This window comes from Petaurus breviceps, unplaced genomic scaffold, assembly GCF_028583685.1.
Source record: "Petaurus breviceps papuanus isolate PSGF00001 unplaced genomic scaffold, PetGlider_PUasm1.0 179, whole genome shotgun sequence".
NCBI lineage: Eukaryota > Metazoa > Chordata > Mammalia > Diprotodontia > Petauridae > Petaurus > Petaurus breviceps.
Window position 1 is genome coordinate 7,605,724 of NW_027185779.1, and position 27,484 is coordinate 7,633,207.

The window sequence follows — 27,484 nt, forward strand, 5'->3', positions numbered from 1 at the left end:
TTTCTTTGCTTCAGAGTAAATCCTTAAAAATGTGTAATTTCATTGAGCTTCAAAAGCTTTTATTTTAGTATTTCCTGACTCATGGTTTAACAACACACTTATACAAAATCCTTCTAATGTGGGACAGTTTTTTTTTAAGTTCCCCTACATTTTGAGGGAATTTGAGTCTAAAAGACCAACAGACATGGTTTATTGGGAGTGTGAAAATGAAGGCTTCCTTACCATGCAATTATGTCATAATTATCAGTCTTAGCAAAATGACAATGGTGATTTGGTACAATGTAAGGTCATATTTAATTATATCAGTATTTTTTTTTTTTTTGCTTTTAGGAGGGAAGTTGGGGTTAAGTGACTTGCCCAAGGTCACACATCTAGTTTTTGTGTTACGTATCTGAGGCTGGATTTGAACTCAGATCCTCCTGACTCCAGGGCCGGTGCTCTATTCACTGCGCCATCTAGCCACCCCTATATTGGTATTTGTTGAATGAAAAACTCTGTTAGAACTTTGAAGCAAAGGAAAAGGCTCTGGAAATGTAAGTTAGAATTCAATAACTTAAAAGCCATATGAAACTGGCAAGATCACATAACTTTTTTCAACCTTAGGTGTCTGGTTTTGTAAAAGGAGAATACTACTGCTTGTTATTATGTATGTGATGAAGAGCTGTAGCCTTGATGACAGAAGACCTAGGTTTCAATCATGGCTCTGATACTTTGTAGCTCATTGACCGTGAACAAATTAATTAATTTTTCCTGGTCTTAGTTTTCTCATCTGTAAAATGTGGATGTTGAAGTTGTAAGGGACAGTGCTTTGTAGACTTTAGAACATTATATAAATTTTAGTTATTATTACCTAGCATACTTTGTTGTTGTGAGGAAAATCCCATGTAAATTGGAGCTATATGAGTTCATTTACTCTCTTTGTATTCTTCAAATATATCTCTCAGGTTAGTAGAAGAAAATTATCTTTCCACAGGAACAGAAGACATTTGTTTATTTGTTATATTCTTAGTATGTTGTTCTCATTCTTCAGATGTATTTTATTTATGACCCCATTTAGGATTTTCTTAACAGGGATACTGGAATGGTTGGCCATTTTTTTCTTTAGCCCAGTCTGCCGATGAGGAAACTTGAGTTCAATAGGACTAAGTAACTTGCCCAGAGTAAGTGTTTGAGCCTAGATTTGAACTCAGGGAGAAGAATTTAGATCTAGTGCTCTCCCTACTGCACACCATCTAACTTTCCCTAGTGTGTTGGATGGCAGAAATTCATCTGGATCTCTGAAAGCCTGCGTTTCTGATTTAATTACCAAGTTGGAGACTGACCATTTACCAGTCAACTGATGGTCTAATTCCGCTTTTTGACCATTATTCATTGTTGTGCCTTTTTTTAAACTTACTTTGGAAATAGCTATTAAATAGTGTCAGCATGGTACACAGAGGACCTGCATTCTAATGTCCCATCTTACATTTACTATCCGTGTGACATTGGGCCATTGATTTGCCCCTCTTGGGTCTCAGCTTCCTTCTGTAAAATGAGAATGTTGAACTATATGGCTACTGATACTATCCCTTTCTCTTCTAAATGTTAACATCATCTATCTGAAACCGTATGCTCCAAAGGTCTTCTGAGATACTGGGGTAAAATTTTCTCTTTTTTCCTTTCTCTCCTTACCTTAATTCAATTGTATTCTCTAAACATTAGATGTGGAGAAATATGAAAAGAGATGGTTTATTATGGAAAGTTCTGTTTTTAGATACTTTCCCTTTTTACTCTTTATTTCTTCTCTTTGGAAAATATTTCTCCTTTTTTTGATTATAAAATCTGGCTTGGTCTAGTGATAAAACATACAGCACATGTCTAAACCAACTTGCTTAAAGGGCTTTGTGTGAATTTCAGGTTTTGGATGCTTATTTGCAAGAAATTGAAAAGGAAAAAAATAAGGAGGTATGAATATGTTCAGAACCTTCACGTTTTTATACTTTTGGTTTGGGTTAATGATTTGAGACTATTCCTGGCCTTTGTTTAAAAATATAACCTGTGGTCAATATTACTAAATATCGCCTACACAAATGAATGGTTTCTCATAATTAATAACCACATTTTGATTAAATGTTTGGTGGTTTTAATGTTTGATCAGGCAAACACCATGGTAGAATTTAATTTTTCAGATAGCTGAGGTTTTAAAGTATCCACACCATTGAGTTAGTCTATCAGTGTCCTGACTATGAGTACGGCTACAGGTCCTGGTTGTATTGGAGGAGGCGCTCAAGTTGGATTGCCTTTGGGAAATGTAACAGGGCTTTCAGTCATCCCTAATCTATTCCCTGACACACAATTCCCATCTTTTACATTCCATCTCCTCATGATGAGCTGTATAATTGCATGATCTCAGAAGAAGCAAAATTGCAGTTGGTCCAAAGGTCACAATGTAAAGGTTACATTTAATAATTGGAAATAGGCAGACACATTTCCAGAGAAGACTGGTATAAGTAAAGTTGCATAAAAATATAATTGAGAACATTTATGAACATAAAAGAAGGTGAATGTGTAGCGGGAATGGTTAGTGATGACTGACCTTCATATTGAAGAGAAAGGCCTTTGGTACTTTGGGGAAGGACAATATTTATGATGGAATTGTGGAAGGACTTACTTCAGGGTTATTTCCTGTGTTCCCTTCACTGATGTAGATCTCAAACTGTCTAAAACAGTACATGACCTTTGAGAGTTGCTATGACCAACAAGATCATTACCTCTAGTGGTGACTTGGTAATGAGCCTCCCCAGACTTATCTAGGTTGATCTTTGGATCTCGGACAAGGAGTCAATCACAGGGCCCCAACCAAAAATCTTTATAGCCTTGCTAGTCTTCCCATAACCTGTGCTCTACTAACATAATCTTGGAAGAGAACTGAGATTCACTTATATGATGAAGCACTAGGATGATATTTTGCTGGGATATGGAAGAACACGGATGGAAATTACATCTCTCCAATGGGACAATACGGGGAGTGACCATGTTAATGAGATGAGACCTCTGTTGAAATATACTCAGTTAGCCATTTGGTTGAGAAAGTCTTCTAAAACATGTGGCATCCTTCATGAATTTATCAAAGTACCTCAAACATCAATTAACCTTTTCTTGTTTAGTTCCAGTCATGATTATAGACATTGTTTGAATCAAAAGAGATATTTATAAATCAAATGAGATAATATTTAAGTTAATCAGCATAGTGCCTGGCACATAATAGATGCTATATACTTATTCTTTTTCCTTTCCTTCACTTATTGTCTTGTTTGCTGTAAAACAGGGAAGTCTCATGACCTTTGAAGTACATAGGAGGTATGTATATTAAATAGCCCTGAATTACTATGATTTTTATGTTCTATGCATTACCTTTGATAATTTCCCCCATTCCTTTGCTGTTAATCACTTATCACCTCTTTATCAATGTGATAGCCTATTGCAATCCCCTCTTTTTAATTATTAGACTTATAATCTCCTATTTGGCATCCAGCTAACCCGGGCTTATTAGAATGGTATAGAATGAAAGTGTATATGTTTCAAATGAAATTCTGAGGGGGATCAAACATGAGGAAAGTTTAGGATATGAACTTTGAAGCCCAGGGATATTTTGGTCTCTATTTTGATGACTATTTTTTGCTTTCTGGTTCTGGGTGATGTTCTAGATAACTGAAGTTGCCCTCTAGCTGAGTTCTGAGTAGGTGAGATTAGTGTATCCCTTCTTGAGAGCCTTTTATTATTACTTTCTGAATTTCAGTGAGGAAACCTGTTGTAAAACTGGGAAGTCTTGACCTTGTATCTTCTTTGTTTAATTACTAGCTCTGGGGTCTTGAGCAAGTAAGTTGACCTTTTTTTTTTTTTTTTTACGCAATCGGGGTTAAGTAACTTGCTCAAGGTTACACGGCCAGTTATTTCTGGGTGTGGTACTGAGTATCTGAGCCCGGATATGATCCAGGTCATCCCGACACTGGAGCCGGTACTCTTACTTGCTGAGCCACCTGGCCGCCCCTAAGCAATTGGGGTTAAGTAACTTGCTCTGCTCTTATTCACTGTGCTACCTGGCTGCCCCAGTAAGTTGACTTTTCAAAACCTGTTTTATTTTGTGTAAAGTAGGCATAATAATTGTCCTTACCTCATTGGATTGCTGTCAGGATCTAATGAGATTACCTTTATAAAATGCATTGTTGGTCTTAAAGTCCTATATAAATGCTAGTTATTGTCACTGTTGCAATATTCAAAAAAGAATGTCAAGACTTTCTATCTGTTTTCATAGGACACCCTCCCTCCCCAAATAAAAAAGCAAAATAAAACAAAAAAAAACTTAATTCACTTTGAAATCTTTATCAAATAGATCCTAATGACTACCCTAATTGGGCTCACTGCAGGCAACTAGGTAGCACAATGGAGAGACTGCTGGACCTGGAGTCAGGAAGACTCATCTCCCTGAGTTCAAATGTGGCCTCAGACACTAGCTGTGTGACCCTGGGAAAGTCACTTAATCCCATTTGCTTATCTATAAAATGAGCTGGAGAAGGAAGAGCAAACTACTCCAGGAAAACTCCAAATTGGGTCACAAAGAATTGGACATGACTGAAAAATGACTAAATGACAACAAAACAAAAAAGCTCACTGTGAATTCTGTTGGGGAAATGATATAGACTGGATTGGATTTACAAATCAGCTATGGTCCTTCTTTCTCATGAGGACCAAAATGATACCAGTCTGTTAGAGTTAAGTTACAGTGTGTCTGACTATGACTAATCAGACCAGTAGTAGCTCAGAAGGCTCTACCACAGGGCCGGCACAAGTAGTCCATGTTAACATTTCCGGTGTGTTCTCTAAATTTGCATATATCTCACATTTCTTTTGAGCTGTGGCAATTCTGCTTTGCTCATAGAGCACAGTGCCTTCTCTGATTAGGGCATGCCGTGGTGGCAGTCCTTTGCCAGTGTCTCCCATGTCATTCAGTCAGTTCCAGAGTTCTTAAGAGAGACCATGAGAGTGTCTTTGTAGCTCATTGGAGATTCCCTCTGTGCAGCAGAGTTTGAATGCTTGGCAGTTTAGCTTGAGAAAAAACCTCAGTGTCTGGTACCTTATTCTGCCATGTGATCTTCAGAATCTTCCTAAGACAATTCAGATGGAAGTGATTCAGTTTCCTGGCATGGTGCTGGTAGACTGTCCACATTTCATAGGCATAGAATGAGGTTAATACAACAATGAGGTCAGCACAGTGGCTCTCTAGATCTTCATTTTCATAATCAGTCTAATACTACCTCTCCTCTTCCACACTTTCCTTTGGAACCTCCCAAACACTGAGCTCGCTCTGACAATGCATGGGCCAACCTCATTATCAATGTGTACAACCTTAGAAAATATGCTGCCGAGGTGAGTGAACTTATCAACAGTATTCAGAACTTCTCCATTGGCTGGAACCAATGGTTCCCCACGTATAGATGGTGTGGTACTACCTTGTGAAGCACCTGTGTTTTCTTGGTGTTAATCGTTAAGCCAAAATTAGCACCAACAGCAGAGAATTGATCCATACTTTGTTGCATCTCAGCTTCAGAGGCTGCATTGAGCGCACAATCATCTGTAAACAGAAAATCTTGCACCAGCACTCCCTCCACTTTGGTCTTGGCTTTAGTCTTGGATTTACAAATGCTTAAGGAAGGAAGAAGCAACTAACCCATGTCATGTGCTTATTTTTCTCCCAATAATTAAGACGACTTTTTTTTTTTCAAGACTGAGGAAAATAGCTTTTAAACATTCATCATTTTATTTGGGAGTCAAGAGAAAGAGCAAATCTGTTCCCTGGAGATAAAGCCTGAATATGCTATCTAATACCTGTTTACGTAGAAACCTAAGTACTTTTCCATGGTTACATGTTTATCTTGATATTATTCTTTTAGAAACCTGGTTGTAGAATTGCCCCTCTAGGAAAAAGCCAAATAAAATGGCACCTAGAAGAAGATATCAATATGTAATTCATTGAAATAATTCTGATTAAAGCATTCCATATTCTTCTCAATGGATGGATATTTCCTACTTTGTACCACCCTCACTGAGAGAAAGATGGATGAATAGATTTTTTTTCTGTAGGACTCACTTCTTTATTATTATTATTTTTTTAAAGCAATTGGGGTTAAGTAACTTGCTCAAGGTTACAAGGCCAGGTGTTTCTGGGTGGGTGCTAAGTATCTGAGCCCGGGATTCGATCTCCAGGTCTTCTCAACACTGGAGCCGGTGCTCTTACTCGCTGTGCTACCTGGCCGCCCCAAGGACTCACTTCTTTAATAATAAGTAAGCAGCCTCATTTTTGTGCTAATTATTTTAGACAGGCTGATTTTGAGAACTCTTGAGAAAAAAATTCTAGTACAATTTCATCCAATGCATGATACATAGGATCACAGATTTAGGGCTGACAAGTGCTTACTTTTTTTTTTTTTGTTTCAAACTTAACAACCATTACCAAAAAATGAGCAGTTCCATATACAAAATAGAACACAAAAAGAGAATCACGTGTAACTAAATTTATTCCATACCACTTGATTTTTCAAAAGAAGTGTACAATGAATTAAATATATTATGTTCAAAATTCTTCTGCTTGTCTATTTCCTTTTGAATATTTCTTTCTCTTTACATTTATGGGAAAAAAATGTTTCTCTTGCATCACAGGCACAACCTCTGTTTCCTTTGGAGGAGAAGATAACAGATGAACTTTAATTTATCTTCAACTCAAAAGGGGTGGGGAGGAGCATAAACATGCAAAACAAGTCCACTGAGTAGTCATACTGTTCCCTCCTCAGTATCCCCAACCCCTGTTTTCCCGTAGAGTTTGATGATTTTTACAGCAAACTCCATGTGTATGTATATTATACTCTTTTTTTCTGATTCAGATAAAGTAAGGTTCATCTGATATCTACTCTCCTAACCCATTTCATCTTTATATACTCTTTTAATGCATCACCAGTGAGAAACAGCAACTCCTTTATTCTTTCTATACTAGGTAATATTGCTTTTAGTCTCCTTTTTCTTTGCCCTTTTAAAACCTTCAGAACAGAACTCTTTCTCCAGGTTCTTTTCATCTTATTTTGCTCCCTCATTATCAGCTGAAAACTTTAAGGGACACTTGTTCCTTCTTATATGTTAGGTTAGTACTTCACAATTTTTAACCTTTCTATGTTTGAAATTTTTGTGTTTACTTCTTATATTTTCTACTCGACTCCATTCTTTTCATCAGCAATGCTTTATAAGTCCTCTGTTCCAGTAAAAGATCCATTTTATTCTTATGTGAGGTTAGGCTCAGCTTTGCCTTTTGGGAATATTTTATTCCACTATCTGCCCTCATCTGTAGTAGAAATTGCTAGGTCTTATGTGATCCTGACCTGTCGGTGCTTAGTACTTGGGCACTTTCTTTTTGGCTGCTTACAATGTTTTTTCTTTGTTCTGGAAGCTTTAGGTTTTAGTGATAACATTTGCTTTTGTCCGATAGAGATTTCTTTTTGATCTATTCTAATTTTTATGGAGTCCGTTAATAGGGTAAGCTTTACTGCTTTCTATTCTAAGATATTCTCTTTTTTTTTCCCCAGAGAATTTATTTCACTTTTAATTATTATTTTTTTCTAAGTATTCCTATAGATTTAGTAGAAATTTTTGTTTTACTTTGGATCTCTAATAATTTTTTATTAGTGTTCAATTTTCTGTTTACTCATCTTTAGCATTATTTTCTTTTTTTTTTTTTTTTAAAGCAATTGGGGTTAAGTAACTTGCTCAAGGTTACACGGCCAGTTATTATTTCTGGGTGTGGTGCTGAGTATCTGAGCCCAGATTTGATCCAGGTCTATCCCGACACTGGAGCCGGTGCTTTTACTCGCTGAGCCACCTGGCCGCCCCTAAGCAATCGGGGTTAAGTAACTTGCTCAAGGTTACACAGCCAGGTGTTTCTGGGTGGGTTCTAAGTGTCTGAGGCTGGGATTCGATCTCCAGGTCTTCTCAACACTGGAGCCAGTGCTCTTACTCGCTGTGCTACCTGGCTGCCCCTACCATTATTTTCTAAATTGGATTTTTGCCAGTGCCTGGCTTTGCTCCTTGTTTTTCCTTCATGTGTGGTGACCAGGCTTTCTTGGTCTTGAACTGAGTCACCTAGGTTCCTATGCTGACCTCTCTCTACCTTTTGGATGTTTCTATGATGTTAGGTATTAGTACGGACAGATTTGGGGCCTTTTCTTTCTTTGCAGTTCAGAGTTTTGATCATCAGAAGTCTATGGAGTTTCTAAACAGAGTGGGACCTTAAGCCCTTGAGTATCCCAGTCTAAAGGCTGCCATGATAGAACTGTGTTTGCTCCTGGTGGCTTTTGGGTAATCTTATGCGTTTCTGACCATGCTGAGGCATCTCTAGGGAACCTTCCTCTGCTCTTGCAGATGATAGTTTTCATTGGTCCATCATTGAGATGCTTTGGTTTGTTCCCCTGGGCTAGTGCTGGCTTTTCTGAGAGGCCCCTTTCCTCTTACCCTTGGGCTTCTGGATTACTTTTCATGTGTAGTTCAGGGGTAAATGATATCACTTAACTATAGTTTTAGTGTAGTTCTTGATCATTATTTGGTCTGGTGCCATTTTTAGTTTTTTGCTGGAGTAGGATTGAGAGGTAGGCTGCCTACCTCTCTGTTCAGGTAGAAGTCATATACATTCTTTTTGATAAAGACATTTTCCCCAATTGTTTGCTTTTTTCCTCTTTCTTTTTACATATTCCTTTAACATTTTTAAATGAATGAATGAAGATCAATCCCCACCCTCTCATAAAAAAAAACAACAATCCAAGAAAAATAAAACCCTCTGTTACAAATGTATATCTAAGCAAAAACAAATTCCCATGTTGGCCATGTCAAAAAAAATATGGCTCAGTCTGCTCTCAAGTCTTTCACCTCCTCATCAGGAGATGGATAGCATGTTCAATCATGAATCTTTTGGATCATGGTTGATCATTTTGTTGATCAGAGTTAATAAGACTTTGAGTTGATTGTCTTGATAGTATTGTTATTATTGTATTGCATACATTGTTCTCCTACCTAGTTCTGATCACTTCATTCTATATCTGTTCATTCAAGTCTTCCCAGTTTTTTCTGAAACTTTCATGATTTCTTACAACATAGTAGTATTCCATTACATTCATTTGCCATCACTTGTTCAGTCATTTTCCAATTCATGGGTACCTTTTCAGCCTCCAATTCTTTGTCACTGCAAAAAGACTTCTTACAAATATATATGTTTTTTTTTTCCATATGGAGCCTTTCCTCCTTCCTTTGATCTCTGACATAAAGAAGATGTAGCATTATCACTAGAACAAAGAATATGCTCAATTTAATAGCTTTGGGGCATAGTTCCAAATTTATATCTAGGGGCATAGCAGTTATGACTAGGGAAACTTTTGTACCTGGAGGAAGTGGAATGCAGTGGCACTAAATGATGGGGTTGAGCTCTCCTGGAGTGTGGATGAGGAGGAAGCCCTTCTAGGATAACATGAAGTTTCTTGGTTGAGCAGGAGCCACCCTTCCTTCTAGATTTGAGGCTTTCTTCTGTAATGGTGGCCGATGACAGGGCAAAAAAAATCCTCCTCAGCCCCATCCCCCACATTGCCTCAGGACATGTGAATTTCTGGTTTATGAGACAAAGAAAACCCTAGCTATGGCTTGTATAAACCTGCACCTAATATGTCGGGGTTCCCTAAAGTCTAAGTGTGTGTGAGGAGAGTGGTCCTCATACAGAGTAGATTCTTCAATATCACAGAGAGATGCAAAGCAGACATATTCACCACAAAGAGGCATCACTTTATATCTACTTCTTGACCACAGGAAAAATAATTAGAACATAAACCTTGATACTTTTAAAACTTTCAGACCAAGTTTTGTAAGTTCAAAGAAGCTTTCTCTATCTCTCCCAGCTCTTATAGCATGACGTACAGGGGTCAAGCTCTAATCTGTTACTTTTGCTTCCTTGCATCCCTTCGGTTTGGGCTCAGTATTTATTCATTACTTTGTTCCTCTGGTTATCTCCCTGAGCCTTGGACAATTGATTAGTTTAGAAACAATGTCCAAACTCAGGGTCCAGTTACCCTCTCCAACCAGGTCTTTAAGCTCAGTGTTTTGGTAGTCCTGGGACAAGCGTTAACCCTTTTCCCCTTCTACCCTACATTATGTCAATGGATGTCATTAGTTACCTGCCCCTTTCTTCTTACTCCTTTCTAGTTACCCATTTCAAACCTTGGGGATTCCTTTAATAAAATGTATAGATTACCATTCCACAACCCTATTAAAATCTAGGCAACCCAGCCTAGCCTAGCCTTATTATAATGTAAGTTCTCTGTAAAAATTCCTTTAGAAAAATTTAAGTCTTAAATTTTGGCTCTCAAGGATGTGTATTGTGTTTTTTGTAAAAAAGTGCTCCCTTTAAATGGTGTTTCACCTAAAACTGGAACCAAGTAATGATTTTAGATAGATTGTGATTATATACTTTACCTACACCATTCTCCTTGAATGGATCTTATTTTCAATTATAATTCAGCACCTAAATATGCCACACTATTAGCCAGCTACCTTTGGGGGAAGTGGGGGAGCAGCAGTAAGAGATGATGCTAATTTTCCTCATAAGTCTGATACTTTCTGGTGGCAAATTAAGGTAGAAAGTCAAGGGTTTTGAAAGTGTACACATGAGGTTTGTGGGATTATATATATGTTTCATTGTCTATTATATTAAAAAATGTGACTACATATGTTGGTGAGGAGGCTCACTAAAGGGAAACAGTATTAGATGCTCTGTGTCTTAAAACTTCTACTGCTTACAAAATGCTTGTGAAATGGAAAATAAAAGGGTATTTTCTGAGGCACAGATAGCTGGACCCTGGTGATAGAGGCAGATGCCTAAGCATTGGAGCTAAATTTATTGTAATAGTAATTGGAGTGGGTTTGCTTAAGTCATTCTCCATCTGATTTTACAGATGAGGAACTGAGGCAAACAGGGTTAAGTGACTTGGCCAGGGTCACACAGCGGCTATTATGATATTCGCAAAAAAATTTCAGTGGCTCTGTTGACTACTTCAGACGCACTGTAATCCCACCAGACTAGAGTACTACCTGTTCTTTTATCTCATTCAGTCCATTCCCTTACTCTTTTGCCCAGGAACACCCCCATACCTGGAACATGTTCCTTCTATAATCGAAATTCTTTTCCTTCAAGGTCCAGCCCACAACCATCACAAAAGCTTCTTTTAGCTGATCCCAAGCCGAAAGTGATCCCTACTCCCCTCATTCCCCATATCCTTATGAAACTTTGGATTTTTCCTTCATCCTTATCACAATGAACTTTATCATGCTTATTTGGGTCCACATGAATCCCCTATACATATCCCACAATGTAAGCCCTTGAGGACAGAGACTCTGCCATTTTTCATCCTTATATTCAGCGACCCCTATCCTTTGATCTTATTAGCATAAAGTAGATTCAAGATAACTATGTTGTGGAATTGAATCTAACTCCATTTGCATTAAATATAGTGGGTGCTCTACACTTGCTTAGTCCCCCTTACTTGGACTAATGGAAAATACTCTTGGCTCTAATTCTTTAACTCTACCTGCTTCTGTGAAATTCCTAGATTAAAGGAAATCTTTTTCTGGTGTATTTATTCAGGGATAGACAGTAAATTGCTTGTTTTGTAATACTAGCTATTGCCAAAGGGGGTGGAGGAACAATTTTAAATGATTTAGTTATTTTAAAACTATTAACTAGATTGGCTCTCATCCATATATTAATGGATTGGGAAAATATCTTTGCCACACTGAGAGTGGAGGGTCTTGAATAGTTGTAAAATATAGAGGTTTCTGCAGGAGACAAAGGATTTCTAATAGCACTTTCTGCATCATCTAGCAGTCATCTGTTTGTAAAACCTGTAGATTTGGAAAGTGAGGCATTATGGTGCTATATTGAATAGAATGCTGGCCTTGGTTTCACGGTGACCTGGCTTTAAGTCCTGCCTTATGACCATGACAATTAGGTGGTGCAGTGGAAAGACGGACCTGCCTGGAGTCACAAAGATCTGAGTTCAAATCCAGCCTTAGACATTTACTAGCTGTGTGACCCTGGACAAGTCACTTTGCCTCAGTACAGTGCCCAGCACAGAGTAGGCATGATATAAATGCTAACTGCTATTATTGTTGTTGTTATTATTACCTTCTCAGTGCCCTAGGCAGCTGTTTAAGATTCATTGTTATAAATGAACTCCTGAACTGCTTTAGTGGCATATCCTTGTGGGAAGTTCTTATATGAAATCACTGATCCAGAGACTATTTTCTTGCTCCTTCCCCCCCCCCCCCAAATTCTGGAAATTAATAAAATACTTTAAAAAGTCTAATTCATCAGCATGTTTTGATATCATTTTGAATCCAATTCACTGACCTGTTTAAAAAAAAACGAACTGGCAGAGGATTTTATCCCTTTCTGCCTGCCATTCTAATGAGAGCATCATCTTAGATTTGTAATATTCAAAGCAGAATTTCTTAATCTGGAATCTGGTTGGAGTGATGTGAGTGTTGGTGGTGGCTATCATTCTGTATTAAACTTTTTACAGATCATTGGAATCCTCCTGAGAAAGGAGAAGGTTCTTGTATAAGTTACATTTAATAATATGGTTTGATATATTTCCTATTTTCAGACAACCAGTATTACCATTGTAAATCATTTAAATAAAATTTTTCTTTTTTTGAGGAAATTGGCAAGTCTCCCTGTGCTATTTCTCTGCTCAAGAAACTGCATTATTCCTTTACTATAAGTATTTATTATAATGGACAAACTGCTGGTATATCAAGTATTTCACAACCTGTAGCCTGGCTTTCCAGGTTGATGAAGTGTCATTTCCCTTCATATACTATCCTACAGCCAGTTTGACCCTTCTTGCCATTCCCCATGCATAATATTCCATTCCCCACCTGTGGCTTTTCATGTGCTCTGTTCCTCATCCCTGGAATACTCTTTGTCTTCCAAGTCTTGGAAACCTATTTTCCTTCAAGGCTCAGTCAGCTCAAGTGCTAACTTCTTTGAGAAAGAAGGCTTTCCTGACTCTGCTATTGTTAGTACCTTTCTCCCCCTTCACGTTGCATTCCTTTGCATGTGTCCTGCATCTGAAAATATATTGCATCCCCTGAAGACAGTGTAAGTTTCTTGAGGCTGAGGACTGTTTCAGTTTTGCATTTGTACCCCCAGTGCCGAGCATGATGCTTGGTGCATAGTAGTAGATACTTAATAAACACTTGTTGATTAATTGGAGGCATCATGATAGAATGGAAAGGGCTCTAGCTCAGATCCTGCCTCCGATGCTCTGTGACCTTAGGCAGATCACAGCCTTCTTGGACCTCAGTTTTCTCATCTGTAAAATGAGGTGTCAGGATTAGATTACCCTATGAAGTGATGTCTTCCTGCTTTAAATTTGTGGTCCTATGATAGACTGATGGCTTTCCCTATCTATACATATCTGTTACTTCATCATGAGCCCATATTTGAAAACTATATAGGGTATCCCAAAAGTCTTGCTGCAGCTGCTACTGTTGTTTGGTTGATTAGCTGTTTCCAACTTTTCCCTACCCCGTTTGAGGTTTTCTTGGCAAAGATGCTGGAGTAGTTTGCCATTTCCTTCTCCTGCTTATTTTACAGATGATGAAACTGAAGAAAACAGGATTAAATGACTTGCTCAGAGTAACACAGCTAATAACTATCTGAGGCCACTTTTGAACTCAGGACCTCAGGGCTGTTACTCTGTCTACTGTACCACCTAACTAACTTTTGGAAAAGCCTGTATAATTTTCAATGAAATATATATTAATATTTTTAAAAGAAATAGTTGGTTGAATCTCAATTTCCTTTTTTTTTTTTTTTGAGGGGGAAAGGCAAGGCAGTTGGGCTTAAGTGACTTTCCTAAGGTCATACAGCTGTAAGTGTGTCAAGTGTCTGAGGCTGGATTTGAACTCAGGTCCTTCTGACTCCAAGGCCAGTGCTCTGCCACCTAGCTGCCCCCAATTTCTTAATAATAGCAATTGGGTTGTTAAGAAAATTGTCTCGGGGGACAAAAGTCATTTTCTTTTTTCATTTCCTTACCACAAATTTTGAAAGATGCATTGGATACTTTGAACATAATTATACACATTTTTTTTCTATAACCTCTGCAGAAGTCTTATTTCTTGGTTATCGTGTGTCTTTTGTTATTATCTTTTGTGCTGGTAGCCCTTCAGTAAGCATAGACTGACATGCTTTGTGGCCTTTACCTCGTGTGATAAAATAGATGGGAAGGATTCTTGGAACCATCTGGTGACAATGAGCAGCCTTGGAGAACTGTGCTTTGGGAGAAAGTGACTGAATGCTAAGAAATGTGGAAGTCTAGGGATGCAAGCAGGGGATTTTTTTTTTTTTAAGAGCATGAACATTAATACATCTTGAGGTTTGATGGGACATGTACTGCCTACTGTTCCATATGGTGCTTATGATAGCGTGGCGTATTAGCATGCCGCAGGTTCATAATGTATTCAGGGGGAGAAACCATCACTTGCATACCAATTGAGGCATCCTCTCTTTGAGATCTGCTTGTGAATTTCAATGTTGTTTATATCTTCTAAGCTGTGACTGAACAGTGCATTTCCGCTTTGAGGGTAACAGAGAGAGAGAGAAACTGTGTGTGTGTGTGTGGGTGTGTGTGTGTTTTCTCCCATTCCCTCACCTTAATTCCCCTCCCCTTCAATTTCAGGAATATGGAAGTAGTTTTGAATGTTCTGGTTAAGGAATAATCTTTACTTTATTTGTCCCTGCCCCCAGTGATTCCTCTTCTGTATTGTTTATCATAGTCTTACCATGTATCATGTATCTTGGGTGGCTCAGTGGTTAAAGTGCTTGACTTTGGAGTCAGGAAGACTCAAATACTCACTCTCTGTGTATCCCTGAGCAACTGACTTAATGTCTGCCTGCCTCAGTTTCCTAATCTGAAAAAACGGGGATGATTATAAGTAGCGTCTGCCTCACAGGGTTATTGTGAGGATCAAATGAGGAGATAATTGTAAAGAACTTAGCAAATCTGAAAGTTGCTTTATAAATGCAATGATATTATTGTCATCCTCTGTATACCCCCTAGATCCAAAGCTCCCTGGGGCCTGTAAATGGCACAGAAGACAGAGTGCTGAATTTAGAGCTAAGAAGACCTGAGTTCAAGTCTTGCTTCAGATTCTTAACTGCCATGTGATCCTGACAATCACTTAATCCCTTTTATTCTCAGTTTCCTTATCTGTAAAAATGAGGATAATGATACCCACTTTAGGGTATTATTGTAAGAGTTAAATGACAAAATGTATGTAAGGCACTTCACAAACCTGCCTGCATAAGTACGTGCTAGTTGTTATTACTGAGGGCAGCAACCATGATCCAGTGATCTTTGCCATCCCCACAGTGCCTTGCCCATATTAAGTCCTTACTAAAACATTAAGTGAATGGGTGAACAAACCTTAGTTAACACTACAGTTGCTGATTTCCTGAAATTTGGCAGTCGAGGCTGTTGTCCTTTGACACCATGTAGCATGTGTGTTCTTTCTTATCCTTCCACCTTACTCTTGTGTGAATTATAGGCAGGAAAATGTTTTCAGTTGTGGGTTTTAGGTAATTAGATTCATATTTATACACCATCCTTTATGGTTGACAAAGGATTTTCCTCACTATAAACCTGTGGGGTAGGTATGGGAATGAAAACTCACTGGGGACAGGGACCATTGTTTTGTTTTCCATTTTGTCTTTGTGTACCTGTGGCCAGTGCTTACCACAGTTACTTATACATTATAGTGGGAGATAAGACATAGAAGAGAAAAAGTCTTTATATAGTGCCTACTGTTTTCCAGGTACTGTACTAAGTGCTTTTTACAATAACCCTACAAAGCACAGATGCTATTATTGTCCCCATTTTACAGTTGAGGAAACTGAGGCAGAGAAGGTAGGTGACTTGTACAGGATCACCCAGTAGATGAAGGCCTGAGCCTGGAGTCAAGGAGACCTGAATCCAAATCTGGGCTCAGGTACTGTGTGACCCTGGACAATTCATTTGCCTTTTTTTCCTCATCTGTAAAGTGAGGATGATAATAGCACTCACCTCTCACGGTTGTTTTTAGGCACAGATGAGATAATAATTGTAAAGTATTTGGTGCATAGTAAGCGCTATATAAATATTAGCTAATAGCTATTAAGTGCCTGAGGTTGGATTTGAATTCAGCCCTTCCTGATTTCAGTCCTAGCACTTTTATCCACTGTGCTGCCCAAGTTGACTTGACATAGACTTATAATAAAAATGCTTGCTCAATGAATGCTCATTTTACCAATGATAACACTCAGAGAGATAACATTAGTTGGTCTAAAATCTCTAGCTAGTAAGTGCCACACACAAAGATGATTGATCATAACCTTGATTTCACTGTTACCTGTGAGTGTTCTACCTCCCTCAACTGGGACTCTCTCATTCCTGTTGTTCTGCTGTTTTTTTCCTTACATTTTTTCCTTACACCTTACTTTTAACCTCCTTCCTCCCCATGACCTCCAACCACTCTTGCTCATATATTAATCTCTTCTTTTGTCTCATTTTTCTCCCTTCAGAAACTTGATCCACTAGTTAAATCCTTCACCTGTGTATTGTCTCCAACTCCTAAATTCCTTGAACCTTTGTCTTATCTTTGCTTATTCTTTGCCAAGCCTCAAACCTGGAATACCCTCACTAATGTCTTGTCTTACCTAACTCCCATGTGACTGAAGGCTCTGGGAGGAAATCATTCAACCTTGCCAACTGGGTCAACTCAAAATTTATGTTATCTCATTTCAGGGGGCCTTCATTGCTGCATGCAATGCATACGTTTATTCTATCCTAATTAACTCTCTTCACAGAGAGAGTATTCCAGCCCTTTCCTTCTCTCCCCAAGCTTCCTAGACCACCCACTCCTTAATTTCTACTTTTAAATCCATCATTTGTGAGCTTCCCCTTCTCCGTGCACTCAGATTTATATCTCAACACTTCTCAGCGTCATTCCCCCTTCTCTCCTTTGCTTTAGTCTGTGACCAACTTAGCCTGTCTCTTTGCCAAAAATCAATCTCCCCTTATGTCCTTCAATCCCACTCCTTTTTTCCACTTTGATCATTGTTCCTTCTACCTCACTCTCTAATCTTCAGTCTCTGCTAAATGAGTACTTCTGTTTCTGTTACCTACAGACATGCACAGACCTGACCCATACTTTGAAAACAAAACAGAGACCTTTCATTTGATCATATCGTCCCTCTGAAGATCTTCTATCCCTCTTCCCTTTCACAAACAAGGTATTTCTCTCTACTTCTTTTCCTTCCTAACTACTTACAATATGGCATCTGACTTCACTCTGAACTGAAATTCCAAAATAACTAGTAGTCTGTTAATTTCTAAAACCAGTAGCCTTTTCTTGGCCCTCATCCTTCTTGATTTGATGGAATTTGGTAACTGTTCCATAATCACCTCCAGGATATTCTCCCCTACCCCATGTTACCAGGTGTCCATCTTGGTTCTTTCCTTATTTGTCTGACCAACCTTTCCTCCTTTGCTGGATCATTATCTATGTCCCAGCCCGTAACTGTAGGTACCCTCCCTGCCAATAATAGTAAGTGTCTCTCAATGGTCTTTCCTGGGATCTTTCCTTAAGCGCTTTATGCAAATAACTTTATGCTGGATTCATAGATCCAGTCTCATGTTGTCAGGTACCTGTTGGACATCCCTACTTGGATGTTCTGTAGGCATATCAAAGCAAACATGTCCAAGATAGAACTTTCTCCTTCAGCCCCAAACCTTTCCCAATCTTTCTGAGTTGTTAAATGTTTTCTCCCTTATATTTGTTGTATACACTTAGTTATGTGTCGTTGTATTTCCCCAAGGACTGTTTTCTTTTATCAGTGGATCCCCAGCACTACACATAGTACTTCACACTTTTGTTTAGATTGTGTGTGTGTGTATTTTTTTGAATGGATCTATAATAGCATTGCTGTAAGGAACTACCAATGCGGAAACCCCTACCAGCAGCACATTAGCACTTTTCTCTGCCACTTGTGGTCTTGGTTACGTGAGGCCCTGAGAAATCCAGTGAACTCGCCTGGTGTCACACAACCAGCATGTGTCAGAAGGAGAACCTGAATTAGGCCTCTCCGAACTGAAGGCTGGCCAGCCCTCTGTCTACTCTGCCAGGATGCTGCTGCTTTAAATGCAGCAGGCACTTAGTAATAAATTATTTTGGGATTCGTTTGGACTCTGGTTCTAGTGTTCTTTTCTCCTATACTACTGTATGGGAACGAATAACTGAATAAAAGAAAAAGTATTTATTAAATGCTCATTATGTACCAAGTACAGCATTAAGCACTGGGAATTCAGTTAAGTAAGAAAAAGTAAGACAGGGGGCACTTAGGTGGTGCAGTGAATAGAGCAGTGGCCCTGGAGTCAGGAGGACCTGAGTTCAAATCCAGCCTCAAACACTTAACACTTACTAGCCATGTGACCTTGGGCAAGTCACTGAACCCCAATTGCCCTGCCTTCCCCCCTCCAAAAAGAAAAAAAATAAGTAAGTCTCTAGTCTCAAGGAGAGACAACACCTGAAGCAGGACTAGGCTTAAAGGGCAGATAACCAGGCCCAGGGCTGGGGGGGGGGGAGAGAAAGTAAGACCAGGTAGACTAGAGAACGTGGTTGTAGGGCATATGTAAAGACTGGTGGATCCTTTATTTTACTGGAAAGATCGTAGTTGGCAGGGACAGGGAGGCAGCTAGGTTCAGTATATAGAGCTCTGGACCCTGGAGTTAGGAAAGAACTGAGATGGAATATGGCCTCAGATATTTACCAGCTGTGTGACCCTGGGCAAGTCATTTAATCACTATCTTACTCAGTTTCCTCAGTTGTTAAAATGAGGATAATAATAGGACCTTCTTCCCAGGATGGTTGTGAGAATCAAATATTTGTAAAGCACTTAGCACAGTTCCTGGCATGTAGTAGGAACTTAAGATATGGTTCTTTCCTTCTTTCATTTGTCCTTCCTCACTATCCAGTTGTGGGCTTAAAAAAGTCTGACACATTGTTGGCCTTGAGTGGGGATTTTGGGTTTCCCAGGTGTGAGGACTGGGGAGTAGAAATGGGAATGTGTCCAACCAAGAGAGGGAGAAGGAAACCAGTTGGCAAGAAGGTTGGGAGAGGTGTGCTCATAACACTTGCTCTGCTGAGACAGCAGAAGGCCTGGTCAGGGGAGAAAAACACCCCTCTTTTGTCCCCCTAAGGGATATGTTGTTTAATGCTGTTTGAGATCCATTTTTCCTTTTAGGGCTCACTATTTTCTTAATGATAAACTGCCAGAATAAAGCAGTTAAATGCCAGATAGTTGATGTCTTCTTTATAACACAAAAAGGACAAAGTTAAGAAATATATGGATAATATTAATGTTTAACAAAATACCTTATGCATTGCCCAGACCTTTGTCAGTATACACACAACTGATAATTTTAGAGTTTTTTGAAGGTCACATTTTATTCAGTATGTCAAAGATATATACTTTCATTGATGTTCTCATCTAGGCCACCCATGAAGATCATATGGTCCCCATAACTTAAGACCTGTCTTTGAGAGTGGTTGTTACCAGAGCCATCCTTGTGCTGGGCTTCTCTTTTAGTCACTTATTCTAGTCCTCAGGTAAAAAGCATGTAGGTCTTGCCTGGATTTGTATTTAGAACCTTTAAAGTTTGGTAGAACCTGCTGGGATTCATGGCCCCATGGAATACCCTTTTGCACCTGTTTGCACCATGCTTAGAGAACAGGGTTCTTAACTTTCAGAAAATTTACTTGAGAAGTTTTTGCCACAATGACACCCAAACCATTAACTGGAGATGTTTGTATAAATAATGACTTTGGCCCATTAATTGATTACCTGTAGTAATAAAAAAAAAAAAACAACAACAACAAAACAAAATTCAGAAGATCTGTTTTATTTTCAGAAATAAAAAATTCTTTGGTTTTTATTTATGCAATTTTGCACTTAATTTCTGAGTTATAAAAAGATGATATTAGTGAGCCAGGCCTTTAGATACACACACACACACACACACACACACACACACACTTTTCTTCAGAAGACAATTATTCAGCTATTTTCATTTAGCATATAAAGTACTGATTGGCTTGTCAGACCTCCTCAAGAAGACCAGAGAGTGTTGCTCAGGAACCGTAACACCTAAATAGAGATTCAGATAACTGTAGTCTGGGACACTGTTTTACCGAATGCATATTTATGCTTAGTTATTCAGTTACATTCTCTGGCTGGGTTTTTTCCCCCTCCTTCTTTTAGTTTGACGAATTTTTTTCCTCCCCCATTTAAATCAGTAGATTAGTTTTTACTTTTTTCTTCCTAAAACATTCAGAAAAAAGCCAATAGAAGTGAATAGGAATGTGGAGGAGGCAGTATGGGTAATTCAAGCAAGTTTAGTCAGCACTTGGGAGATTCTTGAAATGTTTCTTGATGTCCTACAGAACTGTTAACATCTGCACATCTTGTGAGAGAAGTCACATTTATTACAGCTGTATTCCAGCTAAAATGGAAGGAGGGAGAAGACGAGGGAAGGTTGGGGAGGGTGTTAAGGGTAGGGAGGAGGAAATCACTGTTAAGAATGAAGCAGCTGGCTTCCAGTTACAAAGATTTATCATTTTCTTTAGTTACAGACCCAGGGTAAGCTCCAGTTGGGTTCTTTACTGCAGTATCTTTTTGAAGTGACAGGTTTGCAAGGCTTCAGAATAATTCAGAGGCTGTAGTTACCTCCCTGTAAAATAATCTTGGTGAATTAAAAAGAAGAAAAACCAGAGGCATCTCATGAGATAACGCCCCTCATTAATAGGAGTTGGGTCAAGCATGGCACCTGCATCGTGCATCAAAAGCTGACGCTGTGTATCCTAATGTCAGAGGCATTTTTGAACCTGGAATTTGCAGAGAAACAATTGATTCTCATTGAAGGAAACTTCCTGAACATTGGAACCCAAGCCTTGCCAAAATTAATTCTCTTTCTTGGTTTGCTTGTTTTTAATTACAGTGTTGAAAATAAAATAATAAAAGTCTGAAACTCTACCTTCTATTTAGGAATTCTGAGGGTCTGTGATTTTTAACTGTGTGAGCCCATCCTCCATCAGTGCAGATCACAACCCATCTGTGCCTTAGTAGATTAGTTCATAAGTTGTTAACACCTCCAAAGCACTATTAAAATGGTCTTTCAAAAGAATTTATTAAACTCCTGCCTGATGCTTGCCAGTGTTCTCATCATGAGCATCTCAGAATTTGGTTAGATCTTTGGAGGTCAGTCTAATGTTGCACTTGAGCTCACTGAAGGCAAAACACTTCACTTTTGTCTTTGTGTAAGTAGGTAGCACCTAGGAGAGCACCTTGCTTGTTGTTATTCAGTCATGTCTGACACTTTGTGACCTCATTTGGGATTTTCTTGGCAAAGATACTGAAGTATATTATCATTTCCTTCTCCAGCTCATTTCACAGATGAGGAAATTGAGGCAAGCAGGATTAACTGACTTGTCCAAAGTCACACAGCTACTAAGTTTCTGAAGCTGGATTTGAACTCATGAAGATGAGTCTTCCTGACTCCAGTACCAGTACTCTATCCATGGTGCCACCTAGCTTCCTAGAAGAGCTAGCACATAACAGGCATTTTATAAATACTTGTTGATTGAATAGTTGATTGCTTGTGAGAGAAGTCTTTTTGGCTTGATGTAGGGCCTATCAGAACAGTGTTGGCCCCTTAAAAACCCACCTGGATAGCATTAGAATAGAACTTCTGTGTCCTTTCTTCTTGTACTTTCATTTCTGTACTAGAGAAGAACAAGTATTAGCTATTTTGTAGGTTTCATCCAATTTGTTAGAATGGATCCCAGTTGAGAAGTTTCTGCTGCTGACTTTCTATCTCAGTGGCTATCTTTTTATGACTGACTTCTTCCATATCTAGACAGGACATACATACTGTGTGTGTGTGTGTGTGTGTGTGTGTGTACACACATATAAAGACCCACTAAGTATATGGTGATTTGTGAACTAAATGAGTTCTATCACTTTGAAGTGAAGAGTTTTGGGGTAAAACGTGTTCCTTCCCCCCCACCCCAATTCTATTGCTGAGGTTTTAGAATTTTTGGGTTTGTAATATGGTTTTATTTTGTTTATTGTTGTCACTCATTTATTTCAGTCGTTTCTGACTGTTTGACCCCATTTGGGCTTTTCTTGGCAAAGATGCTAGAGTGGTTTGCCATCTCCTTCTCCAGATCATCTTACAAATGAGGAAACTGAGATGAAGTTAAGTGACTTACCTAGGGTCACATAGCCAGTAAGTTTCTGAGGCCACATTTGACCTCAAGTCTTCTGACTCTGGACCAGGTAGTCTGTCCTTTGCACCATCTTGCAACCTGATATGATTTTATACAGAGCTATTATCTTTCAAGTGTGCCTTGTTAAATATCTTCTGGGTATGGTTTAGAGAGAGAATATCAGTGTAAAAAAGTAACTCATTTACATTTTTTTTTTTTACACACATCTTATCATAGCTTAGCCATTGCTTTTTGAGATAAGGACTGCAGGTACTATTACTGTCATTTTACCGTGGGGGAAATTGAGATTTAGAGACGTTTGTTAATTTGTCCATGATCAAACAGGTAGAGTAGGATTCAAACCCAGATTTCTCCAGACTCCCAAGTTCAAACCTTTTTTCTGTATGATTTTTCTAATTGTTGTGTGATTATCTCTGCTTTAAAAATGGAGAAAACAGAAATTAGGTGCTTAAATACCTTTCCTAAGTTTCTATAGAGTCAATATTCCAGTAAAGATTTCCTAATAACCAAATTCAACATATTTCCTCTACTTCACACAGCGTCCAATGTGTTGTCATGTGGTATTTTGTGATTTTGTTTCCATAGTAGTCCTTTAAAGCCTGAAATATCATGTTCCATAGATAGCTATATTGTGTTTCTTAATGTGAAGGTTATAGGCACCATGTTGCATAGTGAGTAGGACTGTTGGATTTGTGGTGGTTTGAACCATGTCTCTGTTACTTGTTACCTTTGTGATCTTAGATAAGACCCTTTACTTCTCTTACCTATAAAATGTGAGGGTGTTGACTAGATCGAATAAGTGAACTATGATCTTATTTGTAAGTATTTATGTTAATTAATGGGTAGATAGATGTGTAATGGATAGAATGTAGGGCCTGGACTCAGGAAGACTTATCTTCTGAGTTCAGATCTGGCCCCAGATATTTACTAGCAATGTGACCCTGGGCAAGTCACTTAACCCTGTTTGCCTCAGTTTCCTCTTCTGCAAACAGCTGGAGAAGGAAATGGCAAACCACTTCAATATCTTTTTAAAGAAAACCCCAAATGTGGGGTCATGAAGAATTAGACATGACGGAAAACAACTGAACAACAGCATATTAAATTATCTTAATAATTTAATCTCCCTTTGTTGGACAGAATGATGGTGGGGGCCTTTGGGGTACTCTTTTCATTGTTTCACTGAGTGGATGAAATCTTGTTTTGAAACCCAAATAGTATACCCAGCAAATATAAAAACATCAGTCCTCATCCATTTGGAATGTTCTTTACATTACATAGCTAATAGTTCTTTATAGTCTAGATTTGGAGTGTGCATTTTTAATTAGGAGCCACACGTATATGTTCTGAACTCAGAATGTATATGGCAAATGTGAAAAAGATCAGTCCTTTCTTTGGAGCATTCTATCTAGCAGGTCTTTATGGGCTTTTTATTTATATTCTTAATATGAGTCATACTTAGATATTCTATACTCAGTAAGTCAGAGTGAACCTGCCAGCCATGGGTGGGGGTGGGGGGATATTCTTTGTCCCTTTGGAATATTGTTTCTAACAGGCTTTTAGGGTGATTGCATTACATTTGAATTTGGATTCTTGTCATGAGTCACACCTAGCTACTCTGAGCTTACTGAATCAACCTGCTCTCCATACTTCTTTTCTATTGTGAATTTGAGTGTGTGAATGGGGGGAGGGAGGAGGGGGGGAGAGAGAGACAGAGAGACAGAGAGAGAGAGAGAGAGAGAGAGAGAGAGAGAGAGAGAGAGAGAGAGCGAGAGAGAGAGAGCCAATAGCTGAGGGAAAGGGGAGCCTTTGCCCTAATCTGAGCAGTGATTCTTGGATAGTTTTTTGAGGACAGAGAATATACTACTTTCTGTCATCAGAGCCCATCATATTGTTGGATCAAAGTTTGATGGTGCGTATTGGAAATACATCCTGTGGCTCACACATGGCAGCCCAGACCAAAAAATATTACCTATTTGTTTTCTCTATCAGATTCCATCAATCAGGATGCTATTTGTTCCTTCATCCTGATATGCCAGTCACAGAGAGAGAGAGAGAGAGAGAGAGAGAGAGAGAGAGAGAGACTTTAGTAGAAGCTTTACTCCTCAAAAGGGCAAAAGCACTTTTCAAACTTTCCTGTTATATTATCATATGTGTATTGTAAATATTTCAATATCATGGGATCATAGATTTAGATTTGGAAGGAACTTCAAGGCCTTTAAATCCAATACTTTCTTTTTACAGATGAGGAAACTGAGATTTGAAAAAGGTTTTGTGATTTACCCAGTGCCACACAGCTAGTAGGTGTCAGAGATGGGATTTGAACTCTTCCTTATTCTCAGTCCAGCACTTGATCTAGTATGCTGCTTTGAAAGGAGTACTGGACATGAAATGTGAAGATTTCGGTCTATATTTTAGATCTTCCCCTTACTAGCTATGTGACTACAAATCACTGTCAATTTTGAGCCTGATTCCACAGGGTACTTATGCTGCACAGTGGTTAGAACACTGGGCCTAAAAGTCATGAATATTAGAGTTCAAATATGGTGCTTACTAGCTCTATCACCCTGGACAAGTCACTTAACCCCTGCCTCAGTTTCTTTAAATGTAAAATGAGGATGATAACAGCACCTACCTCCCAAGGGTTATGAGAATCAAATGAGATAATCCTGGTCAAACTCTGGTATATAGTAGATATCTAACAAATGCTAATTTTATCCTTTAACCTCCAAACGAGGATAGTAATTGATGTAAGCAGTGGATTCTCTTTGCTTGGCACCAGGGGTAGAGCTTTGTGTAATGTGTATAAGGAAGTCTAGGCTTGATGTGAAACAGTATAGAGCTATCCCACTGAACATCTAAGTGTCCCACTGATGCAGGTAGTAGTGCATGTCCTCTCCTTTATCTTTTTTTTTTTTGGAGAGGGGAAGGTAGGGCAATTGGGGTTAAGTGACTTGGCTAAGGTCATACAGATAGTAAGTGTTAAGTGTCCCCAGATTTAAACTCAGGTCATCTTGCTCTATTCACTGCACCACCTGGCAGCCCCTCCTATACCATTTTCAAGCAAAGTCTCCATAGTCTCTTGTTGAATGTTGTAGAAGGAATTCTTCTTCAAGTTTGGGTTCCACTGGAAGGCCAATGAGTTCTTATTGTGGCAAAATAGCCATTTAAAAGGCACACACACAGTCAAGAGATAGAGTGTCTTTTGCAAGGAATAGCAGGAAGATCACTGACTGTCACTGGATTATAGGATATGTGGGGAGTGGTGGTGATGGTGGAGGTGATGGTGGTGGTGATGGTGGTGGTGGTGGTGGTGATGGTGGTGATGATAAGGGTAAAGTATAAGAAAACTGAAAGAGTTGGAAGGGAACAGGTTGTGAAGAATTTTAAATATCAAATATGAGTTTTATTTGGTCCTAGAAGTCATAGGGACTCACTGGAATTCACTGAGTAGGGAGACTTTAGGAAGATCGCCTTGGCAGTTAAGTGGAGAATGGATTAGACTGGAGAGAGACTTACGTCAGACATGCTGACTTATTGCAATAGTACAGGCATGAGACACTGAGGGCTGGGGTAAAGAGAAGTGTCAGGTAGGTGTTCAGTAGATAAGGGTATTGGGCCTGGAGTCAGAAAGGTTCAATCCACCCCAGATACAGTTATTCCTTCCACATGGGGAGGGGTTAGGGACATGGGGTTCCCTCTATCTGGAAGATCCATGTAAAATGTTTTGGCCTTCCCTTTGTACCAGAGAAGTCTGAATTTTTTCTTTTCTTTTATGGTGTGTTTACAGTATTTTATTGTAAAGTTTGGGTTGTGTTAGATTGTAGGCTCTGTGTCATCTATTGACCTTCATGTGTCATCTACAGTTTCCACAACATCCACCCCCCAATTCCCATTTAATTTTTTATGCCAACCTGTAATGTGCTGAAAATGGAATGGAGAAGGAATAACCGTACTTAGTGTCTATGTGACTCTGGGCAAGCCACTTAACCTCTTTTTGCTTCCGTTTTCTCATCTGTAAATGAGAATAATAATGGCACCTAGCTTCCGGGGTTATTGTCAAGATCAAATGAGATAATCACTGTAGGACACTTAGTGTAGTTCCTGGCACATAGAAAGTGTTAGCACAACGTAATATAAATGTTAGCTGTTATTAATATGTATACCAGAGATATAGTTAAGGTAGAAATGTCAATCTTTCTTCATGCTATTGTTAAATACTTCATAAATTTATCAATAGCAACAGAAAGCATTTTTACTTTTACACTTGCGGTTATGCCCCATATTCTCCCCTTCTGTAATCATCTGTCACTTCTCTTTGATTCTCCAAGTGCCTTATATGTCTTTATCATTCTTGCCTCCATTCCAGGCTCTGCTATGGCACCAGGACTATGCTCCGAGAATCATTTAAGTTAGATTGATTCAGTATGAGGGAACTGCCTTAGACACAGAAATGAAAGTTGGAACCTTTAAATGGAAAGTGAATTTTAATTGTTAACATGAGCAGAGGTGAGGGATGACTTGGCTGTACAGGTGGCAGTGGGTGACTAGGACAGTTTGGCAGATAGAGAGAGGGGGGATTTCCTATCAGTTATGAAGGAGAGGTTGGAACTAGTTTTTTGAAGGGCTTTAAATGTTAAACAGTTTTGGTTTTTATACCACTGGCAACTGGGAACCTTTGCAACTTCTTGGCCAGGAGAGTAACATGATCAGATCTGGGTTTTAAGGATATTTTGGCATTAGGGTGGAGGATAGATTCAAGAGAGTAGAAACCTAAGGCAGGGAAGCCAATTAGTAGTCAATTTTAATAGGTTAGGTGCTAGGTGATGATAGGCTGATAGAGGGTGGGGTGTGTAACAGCAAGCACCCTAGCATATCCATGATGGCTTCTAGCACAGGTTCTTTGATCTGCTTTACTAAAGGAAAGCAGTTTTAAAGGGGTCAACACAATCTTTAATTAGATAGAGAACAAGACACAACACCACACACACACACATAGCCTATCATCACCTAGCACCTAACCTATTAAAATTGACTACTA

The 27,484-nt window shown here is 38.9% G+C and overlaps 1 protein-coding gene across 11 annotated transcripts in view; it reads left to right on the forward strand.

Annotated features, from left to right (window-relative positions):
* Positions 1-27,484, forward strand: part of RUNX1T1 (RUNX1 partner transcriptional co-repressor 1) — a 181,974-nt gene that overhangs the window by 55,246 nt on the left and 99,244 nt on the right. Inside the window, exon 1 of one of the 11 annotated variants that reach the window (XM_069086667.1) lies at positions 17,268-17,392. The exons of the other annotated variants lie outside the window; for them this stretch is intronic. The gene's annotated coding sequence lies outside the window, so the exon portion shown is untranslated. Of the gene's footprint in view, positions 1-17,267; positions 17,393-27,484 lie in introns of those variants that run through there. 11 annotated transcript variants of the gene reach the window in all.